At 39.9% G+C, this 21,188-nt stretch overlaps 1 protein-coding gene and 1 long non-coding RNA gene across 8 annotated transcripts in view; one reads left to right on the forward strand and one right to left on the reverse strand.

Moving 5' to 3' along the window:
• Nucleotides 1-21,188, reverse strand: part of tet3 (tet methylcytosine dioxygenase 3) — a 368,466-nt gene that overhangs the window by 180,692 nt on the left and 166,586 nt on the right. The window contains exon 1 of one of the 7 annotated variants that reach the window (XM_043681519.1): nucleotides 11,472-11,625. The exons of 5 other annotated variants lie outside the window; for them this stretch is intronic. The gene's annotated coding sequence lies outside the window, so the exon portion shown is untranslated. Of the gene's footprint in view, nucleotides 1-11,189; nucleotides 11,313-11,471; nucleotides 11,626-21,188 lie in introns of those variants that run through there. One more of the 7 variants, XM_043681516.1, reaches the window with a different exon arrangement.
• LOC122543149 lies at nucleotides 10,173-21,177 on the forward strand. The gene is made up of 3 exons (XR_006309934.1): nucleotides 10,173-10,344; nucleotides 20,690-20,965; nucleotides 21,085-21,177. It is a non-coding gene; the product is annotated as an uncharacterized LOC122543149 (long non-coding RNA).

The following is a 21,188-nucleotide window of genomic DNA, read 5'->3' on the forward strand; positions in this document are numbered from 1 at the left end:
TCCAGAGAGAGAGCCAGAGAGAGAGCCAGAGAGAGAGCCAGAGAGAGAGAGAGAGAGGGGGCGAGAGAGAGAGAGAGGGGGCGAGAGAGAGAGAGAGGGGGCGAGAGAGAAGAGAGGTAGAGAGAAAAGAGGTAGAGAGAAGAGAGAAAGAAAGAGAAAGAGAGAGCAAGACCGAGTGTGACACTTCTGCATGGTACTGTGGCTTGAATCTCCTGGGTGGGTTGATTTGAGGTTCAAGTCCTCCGCACCATGCTGAGCTTCAAGCTTTCTCTGTGTAATTGGGATTCCGGCTGTCTGTGTTTAAGTAAGCTTTGAGCCTTCTGTGTTTAAATGGGATTCGAGGTCTCTGTGTTTCAGTCGGTTCATGCCCCCATGAGGACTAAAGGGAGAAAGGGGTTAAAGACCCCTCATGGTGAAATTTGAGGCTCTGCGAGTCTTTGTTCTGGGGAAGAGAGTGGCTTGGATTGTGGTGCCATGTGGTCAGTCTAACTTCAGTGAAAGGATGCAAAAAAAAACAAGAAACGCTGAAATTAAGGTTGTACTCGTACTTAGGTTGAAGGAGGGAAGTTTCAATGTAAATTGCGCCATGCTGAGTGTTTGATGTTTAAATGTTTTGGTTTGTTAAAATACTGGTTCAGAAAATCCCTTTAAGTAACTGTTTTGCCTTGTTTCAATCAGGATTGTAATTCAGTGTGTTTTGTGGGCTGTGTAATGGGGCAGATATTGTTTTTACACTTAAAAAAGGACATAATATTGTACAATTTCAAAAAAAATTATCAAATTTATACCTTTAAACAAATTGTTTGAGTGCCTTGAGCCCTCGATGTGTTTGAAATTCTACAATGCCTGTTTAGAAAGAAACAGTTGGTCAGTGGTCATGCTTTAACCAGATAAGAGTATTGTATTAAAATATCTTTGCTGCTGTGTTTTTAATGCAGAGAATTCACAAAAAGAGTGCATTTTTAGTTTGATGTTTTGCTAAGATTGGAGAGAATATTAGAGCTTGAGGCTGAGCTGTTTCAGTTCTGTTAGTTATTGTTAAGACTCCACTGGCCCCTTCATATTGCAAGTTCAAAGAATGTCAAAATAGGCAGAAACAATTTAGTGTAGTTAAATGTGTGACTGTCTTCATACTGATAACCACTTTGGCAAGGAAGGTACGAGAGGAAATGCAAACATACTTTCAGCAGCCAACATTGTCTCGGGAGATTCTCCATTCACAGGTAAAGCACACCTTCGAACCACCACCCACCCTCCACAACCTGACCCAACAGATTCAATTAGGTCCTCAGGCATGAGTATGTAAAGTGAAGAAATTAACAACAGTGAAAAGGAGCTCTATACACTTTTTGTCAGTGGCCTTCCTACGGACATTGAACCATATAAACTTTTACCTTGTCTTTTGATCATTTAAGGGTTCACTGATGGTTCACTGATCAAGCTAACGTCACAACAGCCAGTTGGCTTTGTTACATTTAACAACATGGTGGGAGCAGAAACAGCAAAGAATGCTGCATTCACCTCGCCTGCTGCACTGCACACTCAGACGCACTGGTATCCTCCGTCTGAAGCATCTCTGCAAGGATGGAAGTCTCGTCAGTTTTGTGGACCATTTAACTGCCCTTATCAAAGAAATCAGATTTTTCAGAGGAGTGATGCAAGAACAGACTAAATTATTTTTTTTAAGGTTTGACTTTACTGAAGGAGATCTTGGAGAACTGGCTCATTTCTACTGGACTTGGAGGGGATAGAGTGGTCACTAAGGGCTGTGGACTTAAGAACTTTACTGGTGAATTTTTTTTCTACATGGTAGGATTCTTCAAATTCTAATTACTTTAACAGACTAGTAAATTTTGTTGTTATAATCATTGTATACTGTGTGTCAATAACTTGCTTAAATACTGGCAGCCAGAGTCTTATGAAAGCTGGTAGTGCCATCTCTGTGGTTACCATGAAACAATAAAAGGAAGGAATGGGAATGTGTGTAGGGTAATAAGCAGGCAGGGAAAGAGTTAAGTTCTGAGTTTTGTGAAACAAGGGGTTTAGCTGAGCATGACTCAGATCAGACAAGAACTTACAGGTAACAAAGGTGCTGGAGGCAAGGGTAATGGGTTAACAAGGTGGAAAACCAGTCATCATGTACAGCCATTTAACAATATTGGAAGCATTCAATATTCAAGGTTAGCTAACAAGAGGAAAAGTATCCAGTCAACAAGGTTAAGAACATTCATTGTATAACAGAAAAATGCTTAGTCTCTGCGATTGATACATATTAATTGGGTGACCATTACAATCAATGAGTATGTTGCCTTATCTGGATGCTCCTTCCTGTGAAATGACTATATAGTTAATTGAGAAACTGTTGTTCCAGAGAAGACTCCTGTCCCTGTGCACACAGGCGATGGTTCTCTCTCCCTCCTAGGCCCGGAAGAAAGATGAAGGAGGTAAAACTACATTATGTCTCTGAGCGTTTTGCTTCGACTGAGGTGGTGGTGGTGGTGGTGTGGGGAGGGTTTCAGATAGGTTAAGTTATTCTGTATTTTGTTCTCTTTTGTTTGGGTTGAATTCGGTAATCTTGAAAATAAATTGTTTGGTTTAACACGAGGTGGTTTGACCAGCAGCATCGTTCCTTGAATACCCACCTTATACCTGCTTAAACTAAACTAGTGAAGTTAGGATCTGAGCCACTTTCTTGGAATGCCTGTTCCATAACATGCCTCTCTACTCAGTGTTGAAAAATTTATTTACATGACTTTGTCATAATGCAATGATTAGGTCAGAATATGTTCAGTGACCTTGTGACCCCAGCTCAATTAACAAGAGTTTGAACTAGAGATATTAAAATGCAGCCTTCAACAAGCATATTTAAAAGGAGCTTTCTGATGGCAGCAGACCATTGTTGCATTTATGTTGACCATCTGTGTTCTTTTGAGAACTATTCCAAAATTGTTTGAGCAGCTATTCTAGTTAATCAATTTTCATTTGGGAATTGTAATTTAGATGAGATTATTAGATTACCTACAGCATGGAAACAGGCCCTTTGAGCCCAACAAGTCCACATCGACCCTCCGAAGAGTAACGCACCCAGTCTCATTTACCTCTGACTAATACACCAAACACTATGGGTAATTTAACATGGCCAATTCACCTCACCTGCACATCTTTGGACTGTGGGAGGAAACCGGAGCATCCAGAGGAAACCCACAGAGACACAGGGAGAATGTCTGTGTGGAGTTTGCACACAGTCACCCAAGGCTGGAATTGAATCTGGGACCAGAGAACTGTGAAGCAGCAGTGCTAACCACCGAGCCACCGTGCCGCCCCGAAAAATCTGAAGATTTTTAAACACTATTGCAATCTTCTCAGCTTTCTCAAATAAAAGTGACTGCAGGTGTCTAGTTATGTGAAGAAAATAAAGTTCCAATCTCACCAGACCATCCTCCCCCAATAAAGATATTTTGACTGTTTTCATATTACAAGACATGACATTAACTGACAAAGACCACATTTTTTCAGCACAGGCACTCATTCCACAAGTCTAAACAAAATGTTTTTAACAATGATGTGCGTGTGTGTTGGGTTTTGCACAACCTGCCCTTTTCTCCGTTCTTTGTCAATGTGCCAGGAATCCAATTTTTTTTTTAAACTTATACAGAACTTTGCATGGAGTACCTTTTTTGCCCCAAAATTCAAGAAATGAAGAATAAAGGTTATTTGGGAAGTTTACCACAAATAGTAATGTTTAACATAGTGTTCTACCGGAAATCAGTACAGGAATTAATATGGGAAATGGAAAAACATAATTAAGGTCAAAAAGAAATAGCAGTTGCACATCTTGCCAAATATGCTGAAAGAATGAAGTTCTTTGTTTGGGTTAAAAAAATTCTTAGTTTATGGTTGTATACAAATACCTGGAAACCAAAGTGCAATCATATAATGTCACTGGCTGACAGTTTAATTTGTTACTAGAAATGGACAACTGATGAATATGGTTTATTAATTGTTCGTGTGAATCATTGAAGTCTGTTCGGAGTTCAAGACAGGAAATGTTACTATCCAAAAAGGTACATATATACCTAAGATAACACAAATAACCTTTCTGAAACATACAATTCCGTTGTATAATTAATAACAAGTATTAACAGTAACGATAAGATTGCATCGAAATTTCTGAAACATTTGGTGGAACATAAACTCCCACAAAGAGGCACATTTTCAATGCTGTCTTACAAAAGGGATTCTTAAGACTCGTTTATTGAAAGCAGTCAATTTATCACTTAAACATTGGAGAAATTCATAAAGATGCTTTGGAGACCCATATCTTAAGAGGTGAATTCAAATCCATGCAAAGCTGGTTAAGTCATTAGACCTTCTTAAAAATCACTGTGCGATGCCAGACGAGGGATGTGAACAGATTTGTCGTACTTTTCCTCCCAGCACGATCAAAAAGTTGGGCATGAATAATTTTTGGAACAAAACTTTGAAGTCAAAGTTGTGATTGGAGATATGTAAAATTAAATTTTCTCTTCTGCGTATCCTTCATATGCAAGAAATATAAAAGAAAATCTATTACATTAAGTCCTTCAGGAATTATGCCTTTGAAATTATTGCAGTTCACCTTCCCCCTCCCCCCATTTGCATTAGTTCCATTGATATGAGAAACCTAACAATGGACATAATGAGGAACTGCTATAGACTGTCATCTTATACAACAACACCCACAGTGCTGTTAGAAAGTGAGTTCCACAATTTTGATCAGCAACAGTAAAGCAACAGTGATCTAGTTCCAAGACAGGATGGTGTGTGGCTGCAATAGGAACACGATAGGTAAGTCTGCTGCTATTACCAAATTCAAGTAGGAAAGATACAGTTATGGAAGCTGTTCTTGAATGAGCCTTAGTAGTTGTTGCAGGATATCTTGCAGATGGTATATACTCCTGCCACTCAGCATTGGTCATGGAGTGAATGAATATTTAAGATGTCGAATGGGGTTCCGATCAAGCATGCTGCCTTGTCTGCACAAGTGTTAAAATTGGGATATCTGGTCAGCACGGACGGGTTGGACCAAAGGGTCTGTTTCCATGCTGCACATCTCTATGACAAGCAGGAGGCTGGAAGAACACAGTAAACCGGGCCGCATCAGATGGAGAAGTCAACGTTTCCAGTTTAACCCTCTCTCTAACTTAATTTGGAAGATTTGCTCTCGACTCTGACTCTCCAGCATGTGCAGTCCTCACTTTCACCTATAGGTACTAGGTAGTTGACCTTCTCGTTCCTTGGGTCCCAAAAGCTACAGAGTTGAATGGGTCAGCAAGGAAAGTTGAATCTGACTACATTGTTGAAAGTTAAAAAGAAATTGAATATTCAATTTGTAATTGGTTTAACAAATGTTGCAAAATGAGGGGAAAAAAAGTGAATTTCAGAAATGTGGCTTAGATTAGTTTAAAGATTGTGGCTGATCCCATTGGGCAAATCTGTTCTAATTATTCAAAGTTCATGTGTAGAGAAACAATGATGTCCAGGTGCTACAATTCACAGGAGCATAATAAAACCAAATATAACACCAAGGCACAGAAGGAGTTCAGGTGAAATGACCAACAGTTTGGTGAAACAGGTTGGTTTTAAGCAATGATGAGAAAGACATAAGAAAGTAGAGAGATGTAAGGGAAAGCACACAACCTTGGTCACTGAAAACACAGCCAGCAGGCCGGAGGCAATCAATATCAAAGCTGCTCAAGAGGCTGGAACTTAAGGTCAGGGATCGTGCAGTGTAGGGCAGCTGGTGAAGATTGTACAAATAGAGTGGGCCAAGGTGTGGAAGGGCTTGAATAAATAGAAGTTGACTTTTCCTGATGTCAAGTACTTCCCAATCAAAATCAGATGTACTGAAATTCAAAACAAAAATCATGACCGTTTAGGGTACAAGCAATCATTTAATGTTATGGACCAGGACAGCCCCTCAAAACATTTCAAAAAGGAAGCCCAGATCCTAATTTGGCTGTTATTTTTAAGCAGTGAATATTCCAGGAGAAATGCCACTGGTCAAACCATTTAAACAAAACCAAAAAAAAAACTTACAACATTATTGAATGAAACACAAACCACACAAAACAGAATACCTTAACCTATCTGAAAACCCAACAGATGTCAACTTAATGATGCTGTTCCAAATACTTGCTACAATCCCCATAAACAGCCCTTGGCACAAAATGTAAAATCAAACACAAGTTCTTACAGGAGAGGAGAGAAGTCAGAGAGAATGTATCACCCTGGATCGGTTTTTTTGGTCCAGCAGCTTCCCCCTCTGCCCTCCCCCCCGCAAAAAAAAACAAACCAGACAAAAGCTGAGCTGGGAGAATTGTACAAGGTTTTTTTTAAACTTTGAAGCCTTCTGCCCGAGGCAGTATCTGTTAGCTATTATCAAATTATTCCTAAAAAGCAACACCCCGGACTTTTCGGAGTCTGTGTCATTTACGACCTCTCAAAAATAAAACCCCAAGGACTGCATAACCTTGTGAAAGGAGCAGCTTTGTCACATTAAGCCAATTATATTTTGCTTGAATTATGGAAATTTAAGTTTCAATTCTTTGAACTATAATGAACAGATAGAAAATCAATCATTATTCTGGTCTAACTATTGACAGCATCCTGCATTGTGTCCCCTAACACATTACACATTAAATAGCTGAAGGACTGAGATAACACTTATGAATTCAAACAAATGTACTGGCTCACAATCGTAACCATGATGGAAGATATAAAATTTTCCATTTGTTTATGTTTGCTGGTACAGACTTGGGCCTCTTCTGCAGTGTATAATTCTACGATCAACATTTTAAGTTTAATAATTGCACCCATTTGAAGTAAACTGGAAACATTTACATTTGACATGCATCATTAAGTTGCTATGATTACATGACTCCTTGTCACAAAGTACTTGCAGGCTTGGACTTAAATCAGCCCATGTTGGGACTTGTTCTTGTTGCCAAAGTACATGCAATTCGGTTTCAGGTCAACGGTATCTCTCCAGCTAATTGACTGTGGGAGATCCAGTGATGGCAATGCCACTCAATGTCATGGGGAGATGATTAGATTCTCCGGTTGGTGATGTCATTGCCTTGTATTTGTAGGGCACAGATGTTTGTTCCCACTCATCAGCTGAAGCCTGAAGATTGTCTCAGTCTTGCTGTAAATTACTTCTGTGCATGAAGAGTTGCCATAGTTCTCAATGTTGTCCAACTGTCAATAAACATCCCAATTTTGACATTAATGAAGAAAGGAAAGTCATTGCTCGAACATCTAAAGGTGGTGCACCTCAGATACTGTGCTGAGAAAACAGGGATTCTTTTGATGCAGTGGTAATGTCCTTACCTCTAAACAGGTTCAAGTCCAAAGTGGTCTGGAGGGGTGTCACAGCATCTCTATGGAAGCTGATTATGAATAACCTCTTGACCAGGAGGATCATAGAATCCCTAGTGTGGAAACAGGCCAATTGGCCCAATAAGTTCACACCGACCATCCAAAGAGTAATCCACCCAGACCGATTTCCCTACCCTGTTACTCTACATTAACTCCTGACTAATGCACCTAACCTACACACTTCTGAACACTCTGGGCAATTTAGCATGGCTAATTCACCTAACCTGCATATCTTTGGACTATGGGAGGAAACCAGAGCACCCAGAGGAAACCTACACAAACATGAGGAGAATGTGCAAACTCCACACAGACAGTCACCCGAGGCTGGAATCAAACTCTGGTCCCTAGCACGGTGGAGGCAGCTGTGCTAACTACTAAGCCACTATGCCATCTAAAATGTTCCAGTGTAATTAAAAGATGTGAATTGCCGTACTTTTAGGAACTCCTGCAGTATTGCCTGTGTTGCTGGAAAAGCACAGCTGGTCAGGCAGCATCCAAGGAGAATCGATGTTTTGAGCATAAGCTCTTCGTCAGGAATGCCTTAAAGAGATTATACTCAAAACGTCAGCTCTCCTGCTGCACGGATGCTGCCTGACCGGCTGTGCATTTCCAGCACTACACTTTTTGACTGATCTACAACAGCTGCAGTCCTCACTTTCTCCTATTAAGACTACCTGGCCTCCAAAACAAATTATATGTGCTGTGCATTCTTCTCATAGCAGCATTTGACCAAATGTGGATAATGTCAAAGACTATCACCCTCCTTTCATTGAGTTCAGCTCTTTGTCTATGATTATGCCCATGTTGTACTACTGTCTGAGTCAATTGGCCCAAGTGAAACTTCAACCTGCTCTTTGCTCCATTTTCTCTGTGCAAGTGTTACTTGATAACATTGTCAATGACATCTTCCACCACTTTGCTCATAATAGAGAGTTGGCTTAAGGGACAGCAATTGGGTGGACAGGAATTGGGTGGACAGGACAGATTTAGGGCTCTGTGCTGCAATGGTAGTGTCCCCATCTCTGGACAAGGATACGCAGATTCAGGCTCCATTTACTTCAGAGGTGTGGAATAATACCTCCGAACAGGTTGATTAGAAGATATCTCAGAACAAATTTAAGTAACTTCCCTAACATCAGGTTGATACCAGCATCATAGCTGTTCTGCAATGGATTGGCCAGCGACAAAGCTAATTCTGCAAAACAAATCTTTACTATTTGCCCAACAAATTTATGGACTTTGCAGGATCCAGTGCCTTCAGCTGTTTCATAATATCACACCAAGTGAATCAAATTGGCTGAAGATCGGCATCCGAGATCGCACCACAATGTCAAATGGATTAACCTATTCAGTCCTTCCGACTGATGACCGTTCCAAATGCTTCAATGCACCGGTCTCCTCGGAGGATAGAAATAATTAGAGTATTCTCCTGTTAGTTTTTTTAACACTTGTACACCACGATTCATGCCACTGTAAAGCTTCAATCAGATCTATTTGTTGTGAGATAGCTTAGATTTGTCAGTCACATTCCGTTTCCACTGTTTGGCATGTCAATATTGTGGAGCTTCATAAGGTTGACATGGGGCTGTTCCTGACATGCCTTCTGGCAATCTTCATTGAAGAACAATTGTTCCCTTGACTTGATGATAAATAGAGTGGAGAAAATGCCAGGCCATGGGAGGACAGTTGAATGCAACTCTACTGATGATGGTCAACATCATTTCATGTATGCCCAGTTTTGACCAGCTGTACTGGTTCTCAATCTACATTATTTAGCATAGTCGTGGCACAACGCAACATGCTGGAACTTAAGTTTAGGGTATCCCCAGTTCAGCAAGGCAAAACAGTATGAACATAACACAATCAACAGGCCATGGCCTTCTCTCATAGTTTCGCACATCAGACTGTCGATCAACAGCAGCATGAAGAAACAAGTTAACGGTCCAAAATAAAAGGGGTGGAAGTTCTCTCTCAATTTTGTTGGATATTTTTAGACATTTCTAGCCCAATATTAGGTTGCTGTCTTTCTTACCTCAAGGTTGCTACACCTCATGTTGACTGAACACAAAGTATCCTGATGGGTTTCTGAAATTGATATTAGGCCCCTTAAGTTAGTAAGGGCTGAAAGCCAATTTTAGGCCTCTTCCAAGAAGGTGGTTCATGCAAAGTATACTAGGTATCAAGACTGCAGTGAAAATTAAAAATCCTTTACATTTTTTTTTAAAAACAGGAGTATAACCCCTCTACCCCACCTCTACACAGTGCCATCTGTTCACAACTTATTTTTGTTTACATGTTTCTTTCATTTTAACGACTAACTGGCATTAACTATGTTATTCCACTTGTCTTTTAAAAAAAAAGAAATGCTGAAGTCTATCTCAATTGAAAAAGAAATCCAAAACTTCAAGCACTGACTAATATGACCAATAGCAGGGAATTGTGACTTAAATCTGTCATGAATTTCCATTTCCACCTTCCCACCCCCCCCAAATCCCATCATTTTTGAATGGATTTCTCTCATAAAAAAAGCATCAGTGGTGGCATTCTCCAACCTGATCTCCATATTGTGTCACTGTCAACAGCCCTGGGAACAGATGAATGACCCTGCTGCTACTTCCCAGACAAAGGATTCATTGCGGCTGGTGCTGCGGACACAGCAGAGGTCCCTGATGGCCTGTCCCATTTTTGCCTGCACCGCCACTTCTTTTTCCGTCTGACTAAGCAGAAGCCTAGGTAGATTCTCACTGTCTTCCGCGGCATTGAACGATTAGCAGACACAGAAAGCCACTCCTGTGCCTTTGACAATGGAAACAGGTCAGATTTCTGATTGCATTTACAGCAGCTTCATGCAGGAGTATCTCATGAAAACGTCAATATACTTGGACATAAACAATTATTGTTCAGCTGTATCCCAGACTAATCAGGGTAAGATTCTTAGTTCATGAATGTGTTTGACAGATGACCATCTCTTACTCCAGCTCCTTTGTTTCATCAAATGGCTAATGAAAACATTGCATAAGCATTTGACTCTCCTCTTCGTTTAACACTTAGTTTATTAACAAAGGAGCAAAACACCTTGGTAGCTATTACTACACAACAATAAATTAGATCTCAATTAAAACTCCCCTTATTTCAATAGTATGGAAAGTTCATAATACCCTTACATCCTTCTAACAAACCAGCTTTGCTATGATTAACAACCTCATAATAATCTGAATTAAATATGGTTAATAGCTGTCACATTTCAGTAAAACATATAAAATTGTTTGTATGTTGGATAAAGAATTAATATTTCACATGTTCTGACACAGTTTAGGAGTTTAAGGACACCAACGATACCCAGTAGGGTGCAGTCAACAAAACGAGCAGATATTTTTAAAACAACCTTGCTGAGATAACACAACCAAATAGATTGGGGAAAAGTTCAACATTCCAAAGATATTTATTTGTAAAGCCTCTCTAATAATATATTACTGCAACATGTTAAACAAATTAAGGCAACACTCTCAAAACTTGAAACAATATTAAATCGTTTAAGTGAATTTCAAGCGATCTGCTGAAATATTAAAGTACTGCTTATAATGATTCCCAGTAAATTCAAGACATGACAGGCAGAAAAAATACAGCTTTCAACATAGCAAGCATTTAAATCTTGTGGTTTCAGTGAAAGTACCAGGAAAACAGGTTTTAGGGCTTATTTTCTATTTCCGACATCGAAAAACCAAAACAAACATACCACCGGAATAAAAAGGCAAGCAAAACGTACTTACATCTTACAAGTCCAAAAAAAAAATTACAAAATGAAGGACTTAAAGGAAGCTGAACCATGTAGAGTCCTGTGTAAATGTGATACCACAACTGAGAGCAGAAAGCAGGAAGCAGTGATATGGTTAGTTATTCAGCCTACATACACCTCCCCCACCCCCATCCTAACAGCTGTAGGGGCCATTATCCCTATCACACAGCGCACGTACATAGTCCAAACAAAAAGTGCTTCTCAGTACGATTAGGTCTGCCTGTGAAACAAATAAAAAAAGGAGTAAAAACAAAACCTATTCTATTAAATCCTTGTCGTGCTTAACCAGTACTACGTGGTCTTATGATCTGAGGAAGCGCCAGTATTATTTTTTCCTTCAGTCTGCAGTTCACATCCTGAGTATTCATGTTTGATTAGATTGTAAATCTTTAAAAGCCTCAGCAAAGAAGGCGTGTTTAAAGGGACTGTGAATGCGAAATAGAGGCTCTGCCCTTTTGAAAAAAATAGCTGGTTCCTCCCTGTGGGAACTCCAGTAGGAGCGTTGCTATGAGCGCTGCGCTTAACTGATATTGTGCCGTAGCCACTGACGTGAGGAGCTGAACGACAATCCCTTTTTTTAAAAAAAGCTTCTCAGTGGTCTCTCTGATGTAATCTCAGAATGCCGAACAGCTGATACCAAAGGAATCCACCCAACATACCTCACACATCCAGTCTTGCTGCCAATCACATGCCTTGGCATGCTTTAACGCCACAATTTTTGTCCGTTTCTCACTTCAAGGGTTTCTACATAATATGACAAAAATGTTGACTGTCATAATGAGGTTCCATCTATTTTATGATGTTCACTTAGTGCGAGTTTTTCATTTGACTGACAATTGACATTTGACTGCGTTAACTTCAAGAACACATCTGCCAAATTCGCACTTTTCAGTGCATTTTTTTTTGCCAGTGAATACTCGCCATCCAACCCATCTCTGGTACATTCTGATCATTGGTGTTCAGTGATACAGGCATTGTTTTAATACCTCCATCACAACATTGTTTACACGTGAGTTTGTTCAAAATGTCAACTTTTTCACACAGACCTGGTGCAAATGTGGAATGAGCTGCCAGAGGAAGAGGTGGAGGCGAGTACAAATGCAACATTTAAAAGGCATCTGAATGGCTATATGAATAGGAAGGATTTGAAGGGATATGGGCTGGATGCTGGTAGGTGGGACTACATTGGGTTGGGATATCTGGTCAGCATGGATAAGTTGAACTGAAGGGTCTGTTTCCGTGCTGTACATCTCTATGACTCTGTCTTAATTTGCTATGATTGTTTCTAACACAAAATTCATTGTAGAAGATGAAGATTAATTGGTTCGGGGAACAGACAGGCATTTCTGTGCCCATAGCTCTGACTCCAGGATGGTCTGCTGCCTTCCTGATGTGGGTCAAGAGAGGAAGGAATGTTTGCAGAATATTTTTCTGGGTGAGCCTGAACAGCCAGAGATCATGGTTCACGTAGACAATAACTTGTGCAAGAAACAAAGGGCCTGTTTCCACACTGTCAGGATTCTATGAAAAAAAAGCAGGAGATTGAAAAGTAAAATCTCAAAAGCAGTAGTTTCAGAATTACTTCCAGTCCCACATTCTTATGAAATAACAGAATTGAACATGGGGCTGGACGTGCTACGGAAGAGAGCATCAGATTTCTGACCAATTGGACCTGCCTCTGTTCAGGTGGGAACTGTTTATTAGTAGGCCAAGGGCTAACATGTTTGCAGTGAGGTTTAAACTAGCTCAAAATGGCATTGGGAACTTGAGTGGGAGCTCAGATTGAGATAAGAAAAACTAGTAAAAGGAATTAGAAAAGTAGGAAGCAAAAACAGAAGACAGATTAAACACAGGCAAGCATCAAATAGGATTCCATTTCAGAATGTTAAAAAAAGCAGAGTTAAAGGCACCCAATCCGAATGTATGTAACATTCACAAAAAGCTTGATGATTTGACTGCACAATTTCAGGTTAATCAGTATGATTTTATTGCTGTTGTGGAGGTGTGATTGCAGGGTGACCGAGATTGGGAACCAATTATCCAAGAATGTCTGGCATTTAGAACAGACAGGAAGAAAGGAAAATGGTGAGGGTAGCATTCTTAATTCAGAACAAAATCACTTCATACATAAAAGAAATTTTTAGATTGAAGGATCTTAATGTACAATTTGTTTGGCAGAACTAAGAAACAGCAAAAGACCACAAACATTGGGAGTGTTTGTAACCATCATTGTAATGTCCATCATAATTTAGATAAGGAAACCCGAGATCCAAATAACCTGAGTAACAATGGAAAAGTTCAATTTACATGTAAACAGCAAATCAGCATTAATGCTGTGGAGGATGATTTCCTGGAGCATGTAAAGATGGGTTGCTTTGAGCTGTATGTTGAGGAGGCATCAAGAGATTAAGTTATTTTGGATTTCATGTTGTGTAATAGGTAAGACATAATTAACATAATGAGCCCTCCTGAAGAAGGGCTCATGCCCGAAACGTCGATTTTCCTGCTCCTTGGATGCTGTCTGACCTGCTGCGCTTTTCCAGCAACACATTTTCAGCTCTGATCTCCAGCATCTGCAGTCCTCACTTTCTCCTAAGAAATAATTAACAACCTTGCTGGAAAGGAACTTTTGAGAAATACTGAGCAGAATGTGATAGAATTGTGCAGTAAGCTGAAATGTGATGTGGTTCATTCTGAAAATGCTGACCATGTGGGAGGCACAGTGGCAGTGGGCGGCACGGTGGCGCAGTGGTTAGCACTGTTGCCTCACAGCGCCAGGGACCCGGGTTCAATTCCCGCCTCAGGCGACTGACTGCGTGGAGTTTGCACATTCTCCCCGTGTCTGCGTGGGTTTCCTCCAGGTGCTCCGGTTTCCTCCCACAATCCAAAAATGCGCAGGTTAGGTGAGTTGGCCATGCTAAATTGCCCGTAGTGTTAGGTGAAGGGGTAAATGTAGGGGAATAGGTCTGGATGGGTTGCGCTTCGGCGGGTCGGTGTGGGCCGAAGGGCCTGTTTCCACACTGTAAGTAATCTAATCCTAAGAAAGGAAATTATGAAGGTCAGAGGGTGGCCCGGTGGCCTAGTAGTTAGCACTACTGCCTCATGGTGCAATGGATCAGGTTCAATGCAACCGTTGGGCAACTGACTATGTGGGGGGTTGTGCATTCCCTCCATGTTTGCATGGGTTTCTTCCAGGTTATCTGGTTTCCTCCCAGAGTCCAAAGATGTGCAAGTTAGTTAGATTAGTTATGCTAAATTTCCAATAGTGTCCAGGCTTATGCAGATGAGGTGGATTAGTCATGAGAATGCAATCTTATAAGGATAAGATGGGAGGTGGGTCTGGAGGCGATGCTCCTCAGAGTGTCAGTGTGGACTTGATGGCCCGAATGGCCTGATTCCACACTGTAGGGATTCTAAATTGACTCTGGTGGATGAGAAAAATAGGTAAAGAAATTTGACAGTGGACAGGCAATGGCCAGTATTTAAAGAAATGCGACACAGCCCACAACAGATATACACAGCTCGAAAACACACAAGGCAAGAAAAGTCAACATTGGTAATGCAGGAGGTTCAAGATTGCATTAGATCTGAAGAACAAAAACAGAAATTGCTGAAAAAGCTCAACAGGTCTGGCAGCATCTATGGAGAGAAATGAGAATTACATTTTAGGTCGAGTGACCCTTCCTCAGAAGAGCATCCACCGTTCTTTTGGTTCTTATTTAGATCTGAGGATGTAGTTTATAAGGATGCTAGAAAAAGTTGTAAACCTAAGGATTGGGGGCAACTTAAAGATCAGGAAAGGAAGACTAAGGAACTAATTAATAAAGTGAAAAGAGAATATGAATACAAACTAATGAGGAACATAAAGGCAGACTGCAAGAGCTCCTTTAGGTATGTGAAAAGGAAAAGATTAGCTAAGACAAATATGGGCCCAGTACAGTATGGGCAGGAGAATTCATAGTGGAGGACAGGGAAATGATGGAGAAACTAAACAGTTACATTGTTTCTGCCTTCATAGAATAAGTTAAAGAAAATTTAACAGAAATCTCAGTGAACAAGGAACTTGTGAAACTGAGGAACTAAAATAAATGAATATGAGTAAAGAGGTAGTTCTAGAAAAGTTAGCTAGTTTGAAGGTTGATACATCCCCTAGACTAGAAATAAATGGTGAACACTGGATTCTGAAATGGTGTTGGAATTGGTATTCCCTTGCTTTTGTAGTTAAAATGTAGAAGCCTTCCAACTCAGTGAAAATTTGGCTCCAATTGTAGGTTAATTTTAATACATCGAGCCACAAAGCAGATCCATTCCAATTCAAGGACCTGGTCTATAAAATCAAAAAATGGTCAGACCTCATTGCTGACTATATAAACTACGTAAATTTTGATGGTTCTGGCAAATCTGATGTCAAACTGAGACTCTATGTCCAGTATCCTTTCCCAGTGGTGGTATTCTTGCAAACAAACTTTAGACTTCTGACAATGCTTACTCCAATTTCACGGTGTGCAGCTTGTTTGTTACATTGCACAGTACCTTTAAGATTCCCGTCTGGTCAAATATGCTTTTTTCTGTGCTCAACTGTTCAGCTGCAGATGCAGACAGCTGAGAGGAATGCAGTTTTCCAGTACTCCTATTTCACACTTCTAAAAGTGTGACCTCCAGCAATAAGAAACCTGCTGCCATAGAAGAAAATTCTGTTGAATTTACAGCAGATTCGCCATGACGGCACATGAAAAGATCTGAATAATGTCAATGGACAAAAACATTCTGAAGACTGGAAGAAATGCCAAATCAAAAGCCTTGCTTCGCACCAAAGCGGAAAAGCTGGAGGGTAGCATAAGACAGTGTTGGTGTGAGTTCCCTGTCTGAAATCGCAACCTCTTCAGCAACAACTCCATCAATGTTTGGGTGTGATCAGAAAGAAGAATCCAGTCCAATCTGTTTCATTTTGCATTTCATAATAAGTACTCTTGGCTAGTTTCCCATATTATGTCCCCTGTACTCTTGAGGACATTCAAAATATTGTTTCTGGTATCTTAATTTTTGACAAATCTCAATCTCCTTTTGTAGCTATGCTCAATGGCCTACAGGGACTCCCATTCAAAACTGAGGTTGCTCCCCCACCCCCAAACCATCCAAGGTATCAAGATGTGAACAGAAGGGAGGAACTTGAAGTAATCACCAAGTGAAAAAGTAATGGGAAACCTATTAGATTTAAAGGCTGAGAAGTCCTGTGGGCCAAACGGTCTGCATATCATGTCTTTTAAGAGAAGTAGCAGTTTGGATCATGAATATATTGGTCTTAATCTTCAAAACATTTGTAATTTCTGGAATGGTCCCAGTGGATTGGAAAATAACACATGCAACACCTTCATTCAAGGAAAGGGGGAGACAGAAAGCAGGAAACAATAGGCTAATTAACTTAACAGATATCATAGGAAATTGCTGGAATCCATTATTAAGGAGGTTATAGCACGATACTTAGAAAATCATAACATAGGTAGAGTCAACATGACCTTTTTGAAAGGGAAGTCATATTTAACTCAGTTATTAGAATTTAGAGATGAATAAAATGTGGCACAGATGTAGACCTGTAGATGTTGTGTGCTTTGATTTTGAAAGGCATTTGATAAGGTTTCACATCAGAGGTAGAAAACAAAGATGGTTGGCTAAAAAGGAGCACAGAACAGGGATAAATGGATTTTCTCAAGTTGACAAACTCTAATCAGTGGAGTGCCACTTCTTCCTTATTAACACTATTAAAACTTTATAACCCCTCAGATCAATTTCTGTAACAGTAATCTGATCTCTGCCAAAGTTCTAACAAATCTGCTCTGTACCTTTTCACTGTTTGTCATTCTTCAAAAAGTATTCCCATTGTAATTAACTGAAAACTTTTGTATGGCTATATAGCACAGTGACTGAGCATAATGTTTTTGAAGAACAAACGTGATTAAATTTAGACTTACTGAACTACACTCATAAATCTTAAAAATGTAACAACGAGAATCCAAAAAGAATTCTTTTTCAGTGAGCATATTTGCTTGGAACAATATTTCATTACAGCCTTGAAATCATTGATAGTAACTGTTGATACACTGCTTCCACAGGTTGATAGGAAGTCTTAGTATTCTGCAAGATCCTGAGTCTCATTTAAAAAGGTACTTATTTAGGAATTTAGACAGTTCCAAGATATAATGGATGTTTTCAGGATATTAAAGAGAACACATAGAGGAATGGAGTGAAGCAATTTTAACTTTTTGTGAAGGGACATAGTTCAAAATTAGAACCAGGTCTTTGACGAGTGAAATTAGGAAGTGCACCCACACACAAAATGGTGGTAGAAATTTGGAGTATACTTTTGCAAATTGCAATTAATGCTGGCAAGCACCGAGAAAAATGAAAACAGCAGCTGAATGGGAACACCACAATCTGCAAATTCCTTGCGAAGTTATTGTTATGAAGATATGAGTGTACTGTACCTTTAAGAAAGTTAAAAGATAGTATAACTACCTGACAGTACCAAGTATTCTCAACAAGATACAATGTAGCATGTCGCCCAGCAGTTAGGGTAGCTGGTTGCCCGGAGACATTAACAGATTCGAATTAGGCGAATCAGTTTAAATAATACCCCCCACAAAAAAAAACCCAATCCAGTTTGAATTTAGTATATTGACAATCTTAAAAGCCAATGACACAATCGAATGCTTTGGGGGTATAAGACCCGGGAAAATTGAACAGTTGGGAGGAGAACCGCCAATGCACCAACATGTGAAGACTACCCGAAAAATAGCTCTCTTAAAGGTACCTTTATCGATCAGTAAACTGTGAAGCAGAATTCCCAAGAAGAAAAGAAGACTGGAATACAGAGAAGAACCGAAAGCTGCCTGGTTTTGAGGTAAGAAGTTTTGTTTTGTAAATCTTAATCAGGAACACAATAGAAAGACAGAAGGATAGAAAGAAATGAGAGAGAGTTAAACAGTTATGACATGGGGTAAACCCTCCTGCTTAATTCAAACCAGCAACACAGAAAAGATTTATCTTGTGCAGTAATCTATGAAAAAGCAAGAGGCCAAGAACTATTTAGAGTAAAAATTAACAACTTTATTTCTGAAAGTCTAACAGAGAATAATTAACTCACAACTATTTACAACTCCTTCCTCTAACCTATCTTTTACTTTCCCTTCTATAATACTGCTCCGATAAAAATCCCGATTAAGATTTACAAAACAAAACTCATCTCAAAACTAGGCAGCTTTCGGTTCTTCTTTGTATTCCTGTCTTCCTTTTCTTCTTGGGGATTCTGCTTCAATATACTAAATTCAAATTGGATTGGAGTTTGGTATTTTTGGGCTATAATTTAAACTGATTCGCCTAATTCAAATCTGTTTGTGTCCAGGCAACCAGCTACACTAACCGCTGAGCCACGTGCTACATTGTATTGTGTTGAGAACATTTGGTGCTGTCAGGTAGTTCTACTAGCTTTTAACTTTCTTAAAGGTACAGTACACCCACATCCTCATAACTTTATATAGAGTCAGAGAGATGTACAGCACAGAAACAGACCCTTTAGTCCAACTCGTCCATGCCGTCCAGATATCCCAATCCAGTCTAGTCCCATCTGCCAGCACCTGGCTCATATCCCTCCAAATCCTTCCTATTTAGATACCCATCCAGATGCCTTTTAAATGTTGCAATTATACTAGCCTTCACCACTTCCTCTGGCAGCTCAGTCCATACACGTACCACCCTCTGATTTGCCCTTCTTTCACCGCCTCTGGACAAATCATCTGGAATTCGATCTCTTAAAACACTGTAACTGTAACTACATCTCTCAGATTGTAGTGGTCCAAGATAGTTGCTACTCAACACTTTCTCAGGCAATTAAGGATGGGCAATAAGTAAGCAGCACCCACATCCATGAAGAAGTGGATAAAAAATTAAAATCTGACATTGGAAATACCTTTGGATAACAAAAATCTTGACATCTATGAGACAAAGTAGATTTAGATAAATTATCAACACAATCTTTGAAAGTCGGAGTAGAGTCAAGGAGCTAAATAGCCTACTCCACTTCCTATCTTTCTCTCCACTTAGGAAATTTCAAAGTGGTTTTACCTCTGTAGCCTCCTTCAGCAGTGCTTCGCAATATCCTGAACTCTATGGACTGAATTTTCCCATGTTTTTGATTGTGTCATTTATGTGGACAATAGCAACTTTTCTCTTACAATCTTCACTACCCATCTAATTATTTATACATTTGGGCTCTTGAGACATCCTTCTTCAATTGAGCAGTCACAGATGCAAACATACCTGCTGTAGTAGGGACCTTCTGGCATTCACATTATTACTAAATACATGGCTGAAAAAGGGAAGCTTGGCATCCCCATTTGCCAACAGAGATCTGGAAATCCTGGTTGACAGGATGTTGGAGGGAAGGGCCATCCTCTTCCTTCTGAACTGTCAAAGGCAGGTGTGGTTGGCAGACACTGCCAGCCTGCACAATGCTGTTTCCAGGATGAAAAGAAATGTTTATCAATGCTGAAACCAAACTATTTACATACTGTTCAAATTTAAGGGTTTTGAAGCATAATAAAAATATAATTCCATAACTCCCAAAAACACTATTTTACAGATCGCAAAACACTCCTTTACAGTCATCACATGAGAGAGAATATCCTTTTCAATCACCTCTGCAGGCTTACTTTAACTGTGGTTTCAACTCCCATTGTGGAGAATCTGATAGCTTCTTCCTGGAACCTTAATATGATTGAGCATACATTTTCTCAGAGTTAAGTGATCCTTTTAGGGTTTAATCCAAATATTTCTGGTCTAGAACTATTACTAAACTCATTCCTCCAAGATAATCTGTTTTTTTAACAAATCAAAACTATCATACCTTCTCAGGAACAACTGTTTTAAAAACCCATCATTTGCTAAGAACAGTCCTCAACTCGTACTAAATCTGAAAAGTTTTTCTCCCATAAACGTATAAAACACAAGTCCAGACTTCTCCATCAAAAAGTCAAATATGCTAGACTGGATACTTTGTTCATGGTTTAAAATAAATCACCATGGCGACAGATATAGCTAGTAATTAATCATTAAACCCCTTCAGTTTAAAATTCAAAATTTCAAACCTAAAAATAAATTATCTTAAAATAAACATAAATCTCATGCCCTACATCACACGTCATTTTCTCTCTTCTACCTCACAATCACTCTCCCTTCACCATTGCACAAATTTCCCAACAAAACTCATGATTTACTAGTCTCACTATCGCATGCAGCACCTCCACTCAAGACTGTCAGCTACTTCATCTTTTCAAAATTCTGACCATCCTCTTCCCCCCAATTCTTTCTACTTCCTACTCATTCAGTTGGGATACCTCACCATCTTTCCTGCTCCAGCATCACTAATAGTTCTTTCAGCCTCTTTCATTTCACTCATTACACCCTTTTGTCACATTGCAGGAGAAAATGTCAAACAACAGTGTGGAAAGGACAAAGACAGCAAGTAGGGTGTTGACATTTGTGTTCTCACTCCCTTTGGGAGAAGATCCTCGAAATGGCAGAAGAGGTCATGACCATTCATGTGGGGATAGAGAAAGTCAGGAGAAAGTGATTCCTGATGAAACATCGATTCTCCTGCTCCTCGGATGCTGTCTGACCTGCTGTGCTTTTCAGCACCACATCCTTGACCCCCCATTCATGTGGGGATGCCAAGGTTTCCACTGTCAAGGCAACCAGGTAAACCTCATTGTGCTCTATTATGCTGCCCTCCCATTATCATCACTGTGAATGTATTCTTAACATGCAGTAACTTCTATCACTATTGCACAACTAATAACCTCTCTCTTCTTATGCAGTCACTGAAGGCACCCACAAGGCCTCAATCACAAAGATTCTGGATTAGTGGTGCTGGAAGAGCACAGCAGTTCAGGCAGCATCAGAGGAGCAGTAAATTCCTGCG

This window comes from Chiloscyllium plagiosum, chromosome 42, assembly GCF_004010195.1.
Source record: "Chiloscyllium plagiosum isolate BGI_BamShark_2017 chromosome 42, ASM401019v2, whole genome shotgun sequence".
NCBI lineage: Eukaryota > Metazoa > Chordata > Chondrichthyes > Orectolobiformes > Hemiscylliidae > Chiloscyllium > Chiloscyllium plagiosum.